This window comes from Bombus vosnesenskii, unplaced genomic scaffold (assembly GCF_011952255.1).
Source record: "Bombus vosnesenskii isolate JDL3184/JDL3185 unplaced genomic scaffold, Bvos_JDL3184-5_v1.1 scf7180000013285, whole genome shotgun sequence".
Lineage (NCBI taxonomy): Eukaryota > Metazoa > Arthropoda > Insecta > Hymenoptera > Apidae > Bombus > Bombus vosnesenskii.
The window spans coordinates 2,632,276-2,650,056 of NW_022882938.1; the positions used below are offsets into that span (position 1 = coordinate 2,632,276).

At 32.9% G+C, this 17,781-nt stretch overlaps 1 long non-coding RNA gene across 1 annotated transcript; it reads right to left on the reverse strand.

Annotated features, from left to right (window-relative positions):
- Positions 1-1,822: 1,822 nt before the first annotated feature.
- Positions 1,823-13,774, reverse strand: LOC117232239. Its single transcript, XR_004493092.1, has 2 exons — positions 13,354-13,774; positions 1,823-2,381 (listed from the first exon to the last, which is right to left on the reverse strand). It is a non-coding gene; the product is annotated as an uncharacterized LOC117232239 (long non-coding RNA).
- Between the last annotated feature and the right edge of the window lie 4,007 nt (positions 13,775-17,781).

Genomic DNA, 17,781 nt, shown 5'->3' on the forward strand with positions numbered 1-17,781 from the left:
TGTATATTACACAGATAGACTCTCTAAGGAGTTAAAGTTACCACATATGTTCTATGGTAGACACCTATGAAAGAGTTGTACAATGACGCGCGTAAAATCGACTAGCGATTTATCACGGTCATTTTTCACTTAGGGATGAAAGTTTCTATTGACTGGCTGGCTCGGTAAATGAGTGATATATGGGAGCAGATTAATGGAGTTTCCAGATTTTTCTTATTCGTTGTAAAATAAGTTGTTTAAATAAATTATACGTGGCTAGATTTTTCCGTGTGAAAAGTCGTTCTTTTACATCGAATCTTAATTACCACAACACAAAACTCTCTTTTGAACAAAACTCTCCAAAATGAGCAACAACTTGTTTGCATTTATAATAAACAAAATAAGCGAAAGTGGTCGATATAGGAATAAAAAGGATCGTTTTGAACAATTTTTATTTAAAAATAAGTCGTGACATACACGTTATGTAATCGGGCAATCGTAATAATTTTGATGTCCATGTAACATAACGTGTACGTTATCCGAGTAAAATAGCGTTTTAGTTAAAACTTCATAAAGATAAACGCACAAAAGGTAATTATATCTGTTCCAAGAATGAGACAATTATATAACGTATATATGATAGGAATAAACGTTATTCATATTTGTAGGCCAAAACCGACAAAATATGACACACACGCAAAATATAAAAATTTTAATAAAATGTAAGGGTATATAGTTAAACAAATAAAATTGTTTAAAGTAATATAAATCATACGTGACAACAATTTTCGAGATACTCTCCCAAATATAAACCTTCATTATTTCTACAATCATTGCTTTGGTGACTGTTGTCTGAAAATTGTCTGAAAATACTGATGATATACATGTGTTGTCATGCGACAAGATACTGCATGGCATATATGCTATGCCACCGGTCTCGAATGTATTAAATAAATGCTGTTTATTTTTAATATTATACGATTGTATAATAATTTATTAATTTAATACAATCTAATTATTAGGTTGTTTCTACTCTCCTGTTTCCGATTAGTAGATCTAATTATATGAGAACATTCGCAGCCTAATAATCAGTTAATAAATTATTTTACAAAATTGCCCCAATGTTTCGGACGAATATCCGGTAAAACAAAGTCAAAAAATAGTTCATTCATTGCCTACCCTGTATACGTGATACGATGCAACCTTCTTGGCAGCCCTTACTTTATTAATAACAACGCGTGTGACGCTGTATGATTAAAGTAAAACGTAAACATTGATAGCGTGGTCGACGAGAACTGTAGCGACGGTTCCTGTAAAATTTTCACAGTCGTGTTTGCTATTTGTGCAAGCCAAACGCGAGTACAAATCGTTGAAACGACGACGGAGATAGGACTTTTAATGTTTTAAGCTGATGTAATAACAGTGTAGCGAACAACGGAATTCGACGGAAACCGAATTCTTAGAAAAATATTTTCCTTTAATCGAAGCTTCTGCTATGTATATTTAAAAAATTCAGTTTTACTTGGTGATAAAATTCTTTCGTTCTTTTTAGTTAAAAAATAGGATATACGAAGATTGAGAAGGAATTTTATGAGAAAAAAATCGATCGACGGAGGATTGGACATTTTTATTCGAATTTTATAATTTTACGTTTGACCAAATCATCAAATCCTATTCATTCTAATAACGATATTTGTAAGATTATTTTTCGTAAGTACACATTTCCCTATTAAAAATTTGATTAAATTTATAATTATTTTACCTTTTTTATTAATGTTCAAATTTGTGTACTTTAACGTAAATTACATTGATAGGAGGAGAATTTTGTGGTAAAAAAATTGGATCAAGATAGAATTAGTTTATTTAGAATAACAGACCTTGTAATTTATGATTTTAAGATCATTTTTTCGGTTAAAAGGTATTAGGTTAAAGCTGATAAAAGCTATTATATGAAAATCAAGGAAAATAGAAACACAAGAAAATTTCTTTGCATCTATAATCGAACTATGTAATGCAATACAGCAGTCTCGCTAATGACCCAAAAAGATTCGCGCTTCTCCTGACACATAAATTAAGCTAAATCAAAGTAAATTAAAAAAGTATTATCTATAGAATCGTTCGGTATACTGTCAGAAGATCATATTAAAATAAGTAGAAAATTACTGTTCTCTCTCGTGAAAAAAAATGTAATGGTACTTTATAGAATTCTAATGAACTTCTCGACCTACTTGCGAATATTCAACCTACACAATTTCTCTTCAATTCATCATGTTGGCCGATATGCACCCTTTTATAGATTAAAGAGAAAGCTTCTTTATGCAGGTTTACACATCACACGTTGGTTTCATATTGAAAGAGTACGTAATTTCCGTTTCTGTCCTTTTCCTTTTCCAATGTGACCCCTGAAATAATACAACATTCATTAAGAATCTTATTACCGAAGCGTAATCATTCAATTATACTTTAACAACTCCTTTAACCATTTCTACAATTTCTATGACAACTTTGTTATTTTTATACTGTATCTTTACATATGGGACATTGAAACAGCTAAGTCTAAGGTTTTAGTCGTCTGCATATTGCGTTCAGTGAGAAGATTAAAAATAAAAAATTATATTATTATGTTGCATTAAAAGAGCATTGCATAAGTTATAAATAAAGGTATAATTAACGGGAGAGACATAGGGGAAACACGAAACATCATTTTCATTCCACAATTTGAATATAACATTCGCATATATGAATTATGAATTAAATGTTACTGCCTTGTTTCATATTGTATGGCATACAAACGTTTCTTACTCAACTACCTGATAATAAATTCAATTTTCTCTGTACATTTCAAGTTTTCTTTCAAACTTTATCAATACAATCATGATAATCCTGTCTCATTACAGTGATATTAAAATTTCATACAAATTTCACATAACATAATAATATATTTATAAACTGTTCCTATAGGCGTTCAGATATTGTTATGAGCTACTATAATTCCATTTTCTAAGATTATCGTATCCTCTCTTAGCAATCACTTTTAAAATTCTCTTTCATCTGCCACTATAAATTGCGTGTTTATTCAATTTCGATCCTTGCCTGTACCAAAACCGCATACATATCCCAAGGTGTGCATATAAAAGCAAATATTCACCGTGGCTTGATATACGACACTCAAAGTATCAACGAAGATGGGATATAGAATCGAACGTCGCAATATCTGCTTTAGCCACCATTGAGAACCATGCACACGAACTTTTATGCTTTCAGATTCTAATATCGGTCACGGATGATTCCACGGAAAAAGATAAAATTAGAATATGACGTTTGTCCTTCCTAGAGAATTGATACGTTTGAAATATCAGTACTATTTCGCGTAAATTTTCACGAAAATCGCACGCTTCCATCGAATTTCCTTTCTCGAATTTCTTTTTTTCATACGTTATATCGAAATGCAAATGCCTTTTTTTTTAGTTGTCGAAAGGATATTTTATTGTTCAATTTTCATTGAAAATTGTTCGTCGAAAGTTGTTCCAATGACAGAGAAACAAATGGAACGACGCGTAAACAGCAAAAATAGACTACGCAGGATAGTCTTTAAAGCAAACTTAACTCGTGCTTTTTATATTTCTCGCGATAGAAAAAAGTAAAAAGAATGATATACGCCAGTGGACAAAAGGATATGTAAAAAAAATTTCGAAAACAAAACGCAAAAATTTCAAAAATTAAATATTTCGAAGAAATGCAGAAACAAAGTCATTCTTTGCTGGAACAGGAAAGAAACAAAAAGGACGACATGTCACTGAAGAAAATGGGGTGCGATAGAATTCTAAGAAATAAAGAAAGATATAAATTGTACAAATACAATAAACAAAAATATGTCTCTTCAACCAATTGAACTTGCAAGATTCGAGACCAAATACACACACGAGCACACTACATATTTGTGTTATATTTCTCGTCTCAATAAAAGAGGAACGAAAGGATTGAACAAAAGCGTCTGTATAAGATTTCTGCCAAACAAAACCTAAGAATTTTTAGGGTCGAGAATAGATAAAAATATTTCTTTATTAAATTAATACTTAAACTATTGATGATCGTATTATGAGACTTGTAGACTTCTTTTTACTAAAGAAACTAACATCAAACTTACCTTACCAAATATCATTCAAATACAGGGTGGTTGGTAACTGGTGGTACAAGCGGAAAGGGGGTGATTCTACGCGAAAAAAGAAGTCGAAAATATAGAATAAAAATTTTTCGTTTGAGGCTTTGTTTTCGAGAAAATCGACTTTGAATTTTCGCTCGGTACGCGTGCATTTTATCACGTCTCGTTATAACGGATCTCGCTGTAGATCGTTGTCTCGATGGAAAAATTAAAAAAAGAAAGAAAAAAAAATTTTTATCCTATATTTTCGACTTCTTTTTTCGCGTAGAATCACCCCCTTTCCGCTTTTATCACCAGTTACCAACCACCCTGTATAACGTTAAAATAATAATTTGCATATAAGTAGGTTCCTACCCTGCTTATGGTTTACATACGCCTATTCTACTTACGGTTCACGTAGATTCAGTTCGACCAGAGGAATCAAAATAAATTGCCTCTGAGACGAACAAGTTAACCTAACCCAACTAGAAAGACTGACTGAGTCGAATAAAAGCTCATGTTAAAACAATATGCCACCAAAAAAGGCACACGGATGTTACGATCACTCGACTCTACCGCATAGAGCCAAACTTCGATCGAATGGAAATAAAACAACGAGAAAATCGACTAACCAAAAAGAAAGAGAGAAAAAAGAATAGTCATCCATGTAGAATAACGCACAATGCTTCGTTAAGATACAACGGACAATCGTACGAGCCTGTTACACGCGATATCGCGCTATAACATCTCGATATCTATCCAGTTGGAGATTGATACCGATGGGATCAAAGTTTCAAACGTTCTAAGCTTCGAATCACGTTATAAGCGACTTTTTCGTTACATAGACACATTGGAAACTTAGAAATCTTGAAAGTTTTCGTGAAACTTGAGACTGTGGAACGTCTTAGACGCCTTAAAAATCTTGAAAGTCTTGGAATTCTTGGGGATGTCTTATGGGAATGATTTCTATATTGAGGAAGTATAGAGCGTGGATTTTTTTTCTTTTTCTTATTTCCGTTCCTGTCATGTGTGATATATCACGCGAGCATGCGTGCGTGCAATTGTGATTCTATATAATCCAGTCGAGTTTTTCTATTCGATTCACTTATTACACGCGATACATTAACATATTCGTCGTATAAAGACAATCTGAATTATTATTTCAACGTTCAGCACGTCTCAGAATCCTTGATAAGTTTCTCTCGAATTCTTGAGAGTTTCGTTTGTAGTACACGTTACGAGCACGTAAATGGTGGACCACGATGCAGAAACGGGCATCGTTAACCGCGTTAATATCCGTTTCCAGGGGCAGTCGCGCAAGGTCCACCGTTCTACCGTGCTACTTGATGACGAGGGAAGGGTCTATATCTAAATATAACGTTCTGGGAAGGGCTCGTCGGTTTGCGCGGAGCGAACCTGGATAATATCGATTTTTCCCGCCTCTGTACGCCTCTACCAGGCGAGCTTTCGGCTCTCTGCTTATCTACCGTAGATAGCAGTATTTTACCGTGGTCTCTGCTCGAGTTCTGGCGGCGATCCAGCCCTAATAACAACATACGGTAATTATAACCAGACGATTTATTACGGGTTTTCGCGTTTTATGTACGCGAGCCACGATTTGATAAGGTGTCCTCCTCCTTTTGATTTAAGTTTCTGAGCTACGTGCGTGCACGTTGTCCCAAGCAGTTGCGAAAGGGAGAAGGCTATGGAAGTCACAGAAACCTGATATACGTCCTCCACTTCCGGTGATGCTAACAAATGCCTTCCGGGAGAGTAGGCGCTGCGGTGTTATGAAAATATTGCCAATGTACCGGTTCTAATCGATTTCTTCCCTTTTTCTTCCGTAAGGTGCTTTCTTATTCAAGGTTTTCGGAAAGTTGCAAGTATTTCTGGGATTTCTTGTTGAAAAATTGAAGTTAGGCTGATTTTATTAACCTTATTAATTTTGAGAAATTGTGGAAAGGTAATGGCTCGATCGCTGGGTAAATCTTGTAAATTGAAATATTTATTTTCTTTTTGGTGAGAAAATTGAACTATCAGACAATTATAGAAAATATATGGAAAGGTTGAGTTTACCTTAAAATGTTATTATACCTTGAAGGATGGAAATATAAAAAAGATCGATAAAATGATCGCAAAACTTTTTCTAAAATGCATCTGACTTTTATATAGCTTCAAAGGTAACTACGTTTAAAGTTTAAAGTAAAAATGTCTGATAAACTATTTTATTTATCGACCCTGTTTCATCGAGTAATTTCGAGTCATTGAATCATTTTTTCTTTTCTTGGCATATACTTTTCTACCAAAAATTTTACGCTTTGCGATTAACGTATACACTCAGATTATACTTTTCTAAAACTTCATTAAAAAATCAATTCGAAATAAACGAAAAATACACCTTACAATTCGTCTATATTCATTCTTCGTGATTTAATAAATCCCGCCATTTAATTTGAATTTCGTACGCTTTTGCAAATGCTGCCAACGGGAAATCCGGGAAGCATTTCATCGAACACACGTCGATAAATGAATTTCCATCCTCTAGAATGCTTCTACACCAATCAAACCCAAATTATCCCTGCGAATATTAATTATAAAAGTATTAATCACGATCTTAGATCTTTTTTCACCCAACTAAAACCAACAAACTTTTAACGAATATACATACATTACGACATTATCAATCGCTCTCTTATCTATTCTTAACAATCAGCAGTGTAATTAAACGAAAATATACATTAATCGATTTATCTATCATTAATCATTCGGTTAAAAAAGTGAAAAATCCAGCTAAATAATTATTAGCAATTATATTTATCGACTTGTTATTCAAGCAATTAAATCAATCACTATATAGAATATCAAGTTGACAGGTCATTAATATTAAGGCAGTAGAATTATTTTTCATCTTTACGTAAAGAGTAAATATACCTAACCGATATGAAATTTCACTGTAACTTCTCTCTGTGCATACAGAGTATTGAAAAAATAAAGTGCAAATTTTTATGATTTCCTTATCGTGAGTTACTATTGATAATATCAAGAAATTAACACAGAATCAAATTCAAATGAAACAACATTTTTTTTTAGGTAGAGCGTAACTTTATACTATGTATACACAGGTTTATTTTGTAATTTGATCTCTGCTTAAAACTTGTATCACCTTTCCCTTCTTAGACCAAACAAAGTTTCTCATACATTCTTCTGAAAAGTAACAGTATTATAATTGTAACTTTCGTTTTTAAATATAATCAGTTTCAATACTATGAGAAACTAATGCTATGATTAAAATATCTTAAAGAAAACATTGTTTCATTTGAAATTCTAACATGCTGCAAACTTCAGAAAGGTCAAGTACAACTACTCGTGACGATAAATCATTTTTTGAATAATCGTAAATAATATATATGTACATTAATATTCGATAAAAGGAAGAATTTTAAATAAAAATATAATAATTTCTTTCAATGCCCATTTTTGTTCAGCAATTTTTCTTACACGGGCCAGTTCCCAAATTTTCGATATTCCCACGATCAATCGTTAATCGAGGTTCTGCCATTCAAACGCACGCTTGCTTTTTTCAATTACAATATTACAAAATACATCGAATTGTAGCGATCTTAATCCGTGGAAAAAATTATTTCGCGATTACGATAGCAATAATGTTACCGTATATAATAATATCGCGATACGATACGACTTTTCCGGAAACCTATTGATAGATGGCGACGTCGTACTGCTGCATAAACGCGATACGAAGATAATGAATCCTCGGCGTTTTTCGTTGTTTATCGATGCATCTATCGCACGCATGCACCAATGATACAATGGCGTGCTGTTCTTTAGAAATATCTTGCCCTTGTAAATTTCGCGCTACAAAAGCCACCGTACTTTACATTGACGGCAATAGAGCGGAGCAGCGAAGGGCATGAAAGGTTCTTGCAGAGGACCCGCAGTCATTGAAAATTGTCGCCTGTTGTAGATGAGATCGTTGCTCCCCTTTGTCGCGGCCAACCTTTTTTCGCCCTGGTAATACAGATATTGGCCATTATTTCGCGAGCTATTTATTCTTGCGAGACTAATCGCTGATGCTTCGAGACGAGTCAAGATATTTTCCTGAAGATCGTTTTTCAACCCGTTAAGGATCAACCGCTGAAATAGTTCGTCAAAAGTTACGTAAATTGCGAAATAACTTACATACGGTTTAGTCAAGACAAAAAGTATGTTACATCAACAGAAGCTTTTCAGAAGCTGATTACAGGAATAAAAGGTGGAAAAAATATTCCCGTGATTTCAAGAAAAATAAATTATCACGCTGTTATAAATATATCAATTTCTTCACATTCTCGAATATTGGCGTCGTATAATTTCATATTTTAGAAGTTCAATGAGAAAAGAAATCTTAATGAGATGCTACAATTTCTTTTCCTTTGTATAGCGATAAAAAATGGATATTATTTGAAAGATTCGTTTCTTATTAAAAACAATATAATAAAAGAATTCTCCTCCTGTCTCTCTATCCTGTTGAAACGCTAATTAGCGTTTCTACGAACGCTTGCTTAGGTGTTTCCAGACACCCGCCGTGTGAAAAGCGTAACAGTAAACAAAATATTGTTTGGAACAACATGCGTAACTTTCGTAATTCGAAAACTGACGAAAATTACATAATTGCCTTATCTGCTCTCTATTTGCGCAAATACTTCATGCTCGACAGAAGAAAACGTGCCAGGGTGCGCGTCATGTGACGTACATCAAACCGAGATTTCCTAAAACGAGAGATTCGAACACACGAATCGAGCCTCCTACGCAACAACTGTTTTTCTTCGAATTCATCAAAATTATCTATCGATCCTTACAGAAATAACATACAACTAAATCATTACGCGTTAACGTTAACGTTGCTTTCCTAGTGAAATTTTCAAACGGTGCTTCAAATATTATCAAGGACGCGTGATTTCCCTTTTACATTTTTCAGTGTCTCGCGCGTAGATAAAGGAAAATGTCGAATTTTAATTCGACTTATTGCTGGATAAACCTGTCGTCACGTTAGAAGGATAATCTGTGCTTTAGGATGGCGAAGCTTCGTTAATGGTAAGATATATTATCAACACATTCGATGTAGAACGAAATATTACTTCGAAATCGTTGCAAAAATACTTCGATAAAAGAAAAATTATTCGTACGTGCGACTATTCAAATTCATCGTACGTATTATATTTCACCGATGCACCATTATTGATAGTAAATTAATTCAAATTTATTCCTCACGATTATTCCTCCCTAGATATCACGTAATCCTATGAGAATTCTAATCTATATACAGTGTAACAGAACAGCAAAAGTAGAAGTAACATTTCACATTTATATCGAACTAATATTTATCGAAAAAGAAGACAGACACCTTTAAACTTCGTATTCGAATATCGGCTGTCCACGAATTTTTAGCGCGTTTGAAAAAGTAATTCGACGCAGCTACGTATATTCGCGTACGGTTCCTTTGTACCGATCTAACACAATGTAAATATTGAAATTGCCTTATCGCTGCAGGCGCTTCGATTGTAAAAATTTCTAGCTTAAACGGTGGCTCGGTTAACAAAGTGAAACGATTCCCATGGATAGAAGAAAAATGGTAGTTTCGATTCGACGAGAAATCATCGAACGATTAGCTTTTCAGAGACGTTGCCCTCGAAATGCGAATTGAATAAATCGCCGTCACGCTCTAGGAAACCTTTTCGTACAAAGTACTCGAGGTACAGAAAGGTTTCGTCTCGGTTTCCCTCGTACAATCCCCTTAACGCCGAGTGGATCGAACTCTGGTGCATGCTCGAGGTGCTCGAGATCGCATCTCTTCACGAATGCTCTCACGTGATACCACTATAATGTCATACGTCGTAACGATCGCGGCATAGTAATAGTCCAAGAACAAACCTGTCACGCTACACGTCTCTACCGGGACACATACATATATGCACTCCTTCCACCCACGTACATATACAAAAACGTGTAGTATACACAGAGACGCGTTACGCGACCAATCGATCGAATTAATATTCACGATTGTTGAAGCATGGAATCGACGTCGATCGGAATCCCTCTTGGTATGCCTGATTAGCTTACTTGCTCTTTATCCACGTTCCAAGTCGAAGGAGATATTATCGACTCGAGGATATCGTTGACTACAAGTTGTTGCATCCACGTGGTTTCGACGAAGATTATTCACTAGGATTATTATCGAGTCGAGTGGTTCAGAAACCACATTAAATCGAAAAGCAACGAAAGACGATGATATTTTAAGTACTATTTTTAAAAATCTTTGCAGTCAGTATCGTTATTCTTGTCATCTTCTCGTAACGAATGAATGTAGGTAAATACTCATGGTAGTAGACAATTTGCTTCCCGAGAATCGAACATTAATCAGCTGCTTACGTAACGAAATTGAGAAATTATTAAAAAAGTAGAATTGAAGCGTTTGACCCGTGAGAGGCCCGCTTATTTGCGCATGAATGAAAAGGATGAGGATTATCGTTTGTAGAGTGGATGTTTGTGTAAATGTTCATTTTCATAGGAGATCCACAACGAAGGACGATTTGAATAGAAATGTAGAATTTTGGAATTGTTAGAAATCGGTCATTTTATACGTTACAGTCTAATATTACACTTTTGCAACGAAACAACGAAATACTTCCTCTTTCTTGGTAATTATTTCCTCAAGCCTGGGTGAGCAAGCTGTGTTGTAATCTCCTCGAGCGGATTTTCACTGTACAAGCGTATCAAGTGCGTTTGTAAAAATACACAAGACCCAAAAGTCGAAGAACGCGGTCATGTTTTTTTTATTACCTTGATATTGTGAAATCTTTTAATAAAGGAATTCTACTAACAATGAATTGAATATTTTATGAAAGTACCTATTACTTTGTTAAATGCGAGATCGCAGCCATTCCATTATCATTCTTCGGCTCCTCTAAATCGTTCTTACGTGTAATATCCTAATTGAGATAGTAGATTTTTTATAGCTGGAGATAAAGTTTTATGACAGATAAATTGAGTTTCTTTGTGGTAGCTGTGATATGGATTACGATGTTTCCTTTCTTCTTTAATAATGGTATGTAGATGGAATAATTATTCGCGGTGGCTTCTTTGAAAATATTGAAACAATACATAAATTATCGAGATGCGATTTTCGTTAAAAGCTTTAATACGATAAAAATTTATATTTTATTTTATATCACCGAAACGCATAATTTTTGTTAACAGGAAAAAAGAAATACGTTCGACAAGTTTAACATTTTGTTGGAAATTTTCTACTATTTACAATTTTTATTATACCATCTTTTTATATAAAAATTTATCTTTTAAGTACAATAGAATATCAGATCTATGCTTAATATTTCATGCAATCAAAATCATTGAACGTGAAGATATTAAAATCTAGAATTATTTAAGAAAAATGACAGCGCCCATATGACTCAACCTTCTGAACTTTTCAACGTCAATATATATTATTCGCGACCATTATACTACTAATAGGAATGTAACTGACGTATACATGCACAAATGAGGAGAAAATTCTGTACAATTTCGTAACCTAGATTGCTCAATCTTGAACTTTGACGTCAAGCCTACCTTTGTCACGAGTAATCGTCCACGACTGAAAAAGAGCACGCCAACATACGAGACTAACGTCATGCGAAAAATTAAAATTTAGAATCACGTAAGAAGCATTTTGTTTATTTCGAATTCTCGTTCTAACTTCTTTGTCAAACGCGTATGGAATTTATTTGCAGTTCAAATACTGAAAACTACATATTACGTATTTCCTATCATATTGTACGCAGTAGTCTATGCACAATATTATTCACGAACAAATTGTTTTACTCGTTAACAATTAAAGTACACAGCAAGAAGCGAAGAAATGTGATAATTGAAGTGTAGAAATGTGATACAGGATTTTCAATAGAAATAATTATTATATTATCTATATAAAAAATACTTTACTCCAAATTTAATTCGATTTACTTGAAAATTTAGTTTTATAATTGTTGAAAATTTTCAAATTTAATTTTATAACATTATTAAGAATCAATTGCATAAAAAGTATATTATTTTATCCTGAATATTCGAAACATAATGCTAATAAAAAATTTGAAATATTTTTGTCTATTTAAAATTTTGTTCTAATTTTTCTTATAATTTTCGATACAATCTATATTATTTGTTAATGAATTTATAAGTTTGTAATAATAAACACGTATCAAAAGTTAAAGTTAGAGCGTTTCCGATTAGATAGGCAGCGAACTGGAAAACGTGCTTAATGTTCGTAATGAAATTTTCCAACATTCCTGTTCCGCGAAGCACACTTTGCAAATTTGCATACACACGACAATAAGATTTCACCATAATCTCGTTTACGTACTATGGTAACTAACACTAGTTAATAACTCTATACTTGCATCTTCAAACGATAACACGTTCCTTACATTAATCTTCGTGATTTGTCAACAACAAGGGTCATTTTCGCGGAACAAGATTATCATGCTTGAAATGTATAAAATTTTGAATGTTATTATCGAAACATTCTTTTGAAAACATTATCTTGAAAACAGATGTTGTTATTCACATTTTCTTACTCGTTGGCAGAATAAAAAATCAACTAGAAAAAAGAATTGTGTTGAAGCAACGTGCTGAGTAAGTTAATGTAGGATTATGATTAAAGAAGAAATCAATATGGAAATGGAATATTTATTCCAAAAAGTTCTACGAAACAATTTTCACACATGATCGGTACTCGAACAATGAGACACTTGTTTAAAAATATTTTACGAAAAAGGATTCACGCAAGACTGGTAATTAATAAAGATGCAAAGTAGAAAAATAATCTGGCTATAATAATAACCTTTAAGGGGGCTGAAATAACAAAAAATTGTAATAATTTCTTTTAATATATTCGACAAGGTTCTTAAATGTCAAGACATATAAAAAGTCGTAGGTTGCGAGTTACATAAAACGCCTACACGCCATATCCGAACGCGGACCTTTGGCTCTAATTATTTATACGCGAGTAATTTGTACCTTTGTGCGTGCTTATTACGCGTTCGCTATTAAATACACAGAATAGCAAAGAATAATAGAACCGACAGGAAACATAATTAGTACACATCAAGGTGTATTACGTATCTAACGAATACAATTGAAGATCGCACGGCAATAATATCAGTCCATTTTTATTTATTTACCAACTGTTATGTCGTCTCGTAGATGAGAAACAACATGAGCCTTGAAACAGGAACCGTTTGGTCTTTCACACCGTTCGTTACTCGTTTTCCTCTTTCATCGTATTGTGCGTCAATGGGATGAATCGTGCTTCAGAATTTTTACTAATTACGCAAACGAAATGACGCAAGTTCGTAGCACTGAGAACTTGCTACAGCTTGCAATTGGTCCACGATAACGAGGAATGACTTGAAATTCAAAAAACCGATTTGCAAGGCGCGTGTCAAGCCATTGATCGATTGAGAAACAAACTGTTTACGTTGCGTCTAAACAAGTTGCGACAACGCAGCACTCCAGGTAGTGTTTATTGCGTCAGTCTTAAATTTCCACAACGATACATTGTTGATACAATGACTCGTATCCGAAGATAAATATTTTGCAATATCTACGTATTTGCCTTTTTCCTTTTTTTTTTTTTTTTAATAAATTGTAGATAGACGTAGGATTATGTCTTTTTAGGAAAATATATAATAGAAGAATTTGCGAAAAATTAGTTGAATTAGTATTGTGCCACATTTTATATATTTCATTTTGGCTAAAGTTTTATTACGGGTGCAAGGATTTTTAGGACCTTCGAGAATTTAATCTTCGCGTTGAACAGATGTACGCATACGTATTACTCAGCAATTATCCGTAAGAAAGCAACGAAATTAAATCGAGGCCAAAAATCTGTCCTGTGGTAATCTTTTATAAGACGTGAAAATATTCGTGGCCACGAATTATTGCTACTTGTTTTGTTGCGATGTTGCAAACGAATGAAATATTATTTTATAAAATTATGCGCACCTTTTCTTATTTATCGTCACCAACCGCCTACCAAACGTTTCTCAAAATACACGTATACCGACGTATACCGCAATTTCTAAACGTTTTGCCGTTTTTTCAGCGCGGAAAAACTAGTATTTCATTGATCATGAATATGCATTCGAATCCCAGCGATTTCATTTTCCTTTCAATTGTTCTTTTTTTCTATGTCGCATACGTTTTATTAAATATTGGAAATTTATTTATTTAATTCGATATTTATATCATAGTACACTTTGATAGTTAACATTTCTTCCTAGCAATTAATCAAATTAGCCAAATCAACATGCAGATCCTTGATGAAAAATAAGATCAAGAGAAGAACCACTTTTCCATTGACGTGGCTGTATATGTGAGAGCATTATTATCTCATCGAGGAATTTCCACATTTTCTGATAACATGATGGATAGTAGCCAACATTTCTCGACTATCTTTTTTAACATCGTTTGATATACGTATACATATATCTGTCGTGGATGAATGAGAACGCAGATCATTTCCATTTCACCATCCATTCTCGTTCAAACGATGGACCGTTAAAAGCCATCATCGCCAGTTTTTATTTTGCTTTATTTATTCCGTTTTTTTCTTTTTTTTAATCATTTTGTAGTCAATATACCGAATTTTAATAACGAATGGATATTTTATGACTTTCTAACGTCATTATAAACATGTCAACGGAAATACAATATACAGAATGAAGCAATACTGAAAATAAAAAATGAACAGATTTGTAACGTTAATTATAATTCTAATCTTTTCATCGTTTTGACGTGACAAATCTTGTGAAACATGTGGATCATATGACGAGTTTAAATAACACTGTAACTAACACTAAATATTTTTCAATATTAAAATGATATTAAGAAGAATATAATACTGTGTTGGTAAACATTTTGTCCAGTATAATACACATTTAAATGTATAAGCGTACGTGATAATCTTTAAATCATTATTATCTCTACTATTTTGTTCTTTTTTTATTTAACATGAATATTTTTAAATTATGATAAAGCCAAATTGAAATACGCATTTCACCTTGTTGGCCACAGAGAGCTTTCTGACCTTAATCATTTCTCTTTTACCAGGGTCACTCAGGAAGTCGTAAAATATAAATATTTTTTCATTCGTAATTTTCCGAGAATACAGCAGCAGTATTCTCGTTAAATTTATTGCCATATTTATGTCCTACGATACAAAATGAAATATTATTACTCTTGTTCACTTATCACCGTAGACAGGCTTCTTTTCCTTACGATACAATACACTATTGAAACTAAAATTGAATAAATTGTAATAAATATAACATAGAAAATATAAATATAAAATGAAAATCCAACTATCTAATCAAACAACGAAATCGAAATTCCACCGTGTAATAAACAAACAAGGAAATAATTCAATAAAGTTGAAAAATGTTTTACCTCGTGGATTTTTGTCATTTGAAATTGGAAATCTCCCCCTAATTGGAAACATTTCACGTATACTTATAGATATGTGATACAAGATTTGGCATTATTCAAATAAGTTTTTATCCAAGCAATAATTCAAATAAAATTTTTATTTGATTTGTTATTTGCTACTTTATCTCAAGAATAGTAGTGTCATTGGGAAATAATTTATGTTAATATTTATTATCTCATTTAATATACAGATATTCGGTTTTTGGTTTTACCAGGAAAATATGAAAATATTTATGGATATAAAGAAATATAAAGAAATTAATAGAATAACTATAATCTAATTAATATACTATATCAATAAAAGACTGATAATTATAGAATTACAAATTTATGTTCTTCATAGATACATGAATATTCCATTAGTTATATTAAACATCACTAATTCATTTAAATAAGTGGGTAGCAGTGGTCATGATTTTAAAATGCATATTAAGTATAATAATCTGTACTAAGTGTATACATATATAATGAAGTACGTACACGTATGTAGCGTAGAGGTACAAAGTGATTGCGCGTGTTTCGTGTACACGTGTCTTTTCATTCAGACAGCCGAAACTACGTCTTCTAATTAAAATTGTAATACTCGATCTTTTACGTGCCCGTGTTTTAAAACTAAAATATACCCTAAATATTAAATGGTCCTCTATTAGAATGTCGGAATATAGTAGAAAATGCATATCGTCACCACCAAGCCAGATTTTCATTCCAATTTCTTCCCAGGCCTTGGATTTTATCCGAAAGATCCGTCGAGGCGCGATTGTGACATAAGTTTGGATAAAGTGGCGACCGAAATAAATCGCGAGTTCGCGCGCGTTTCTGACAGGAGAACAGATAGAGAGAAGGATAAACTGTTACACGGTACACGTAGTAGGCGTGAGAACTGAGCACGTGCGAATATTTGGAATATCGAATTTGAATGAGGATGCTCAAGAACTCACAGTATCCTGGTAATTTCGCAAGAAACTGCACAAACCATCCGAACTCTCTGAAGCATTCGCCTGATCGGACTAGGACCGTTTGTACGATTAAAAAATGTTCATCTTTTTTACTTTGGTATATTGCGAGAAAAATAAAGAGTAGTATGAACAATTTATTCTAATGGAGGAAATTTATTCGATATGTTTTTTTTCTTCTTTATCATAATACTTTGTACAGTGTTGCTACATTTTACATTATTTATTGCTATATTTTACAGTAAGGTATTATAGTTGAAGTGCTAAGGTTAAGAAGAATCTTTTGTAAACATTCTTAATCGGAACAGAACTTCGATTTTTATATGAAAGTTGGCGACTATATTTTAATGCAATTTTAATTGCAACGTTAATAATTTATCATACAACAAAAAATATATTACGTATATGGAATTAATCGTATCATTGTTGATTTCAACGAAAGAAAGGTCTTTTTTTAACAAAACGCTGGATTCAATGAAACACAACTTTCTGGGGACAGCAAACGTGAAAGTAAAATTTATTAAACATCAATGATATATTTAATCATGACGCCACTAAAACAACATTGATAAACTAAAAAATTATTTTCTACATTATTCACACCGATAAAAAGGAGAAAAGTTGTACAAATAAATTTTGCAAAAATTTATAACCTTTTTCTGTTCGAACGTGAAACAAAACTCTTGGTTTCAAAGTTTAAATTTCATTCCACAAATATATCGAAGTTGTTGGTTGATCGTATCATAAAAAAGCAAAAGATTAAAGAATTGTTGGAAATAATAAAGATTAATTCTTAAGTCTTCTTCATCTTCTTAGTCTCGTTGCAACCGTTTGCATGCACAATGCTGTTCGTTTTCGAACTTTGTTCGACATACTGCAAGGATAAATAAATATAAATAATGCAATAGATCGGATATGCTGTTACTTTTCATTTTCAATTTTCATCTATATTCATTCAGTGGTAACATTTAGTTCATGTTAGGTGCAACATGATGTAACATGTGATGTAGATGTAACATGTAATTGCATGTAGTTTCTCTTTATCAGTCGTCGTTACTTTTCCTCCTGGTTTCACAAGTACAAATTTACAAAGCAATACGATCGTAAAGCGATATAAAAAATGCGATTTTAAAGAATAGACGACTCTACGTATAATAAATGCACGCTGTT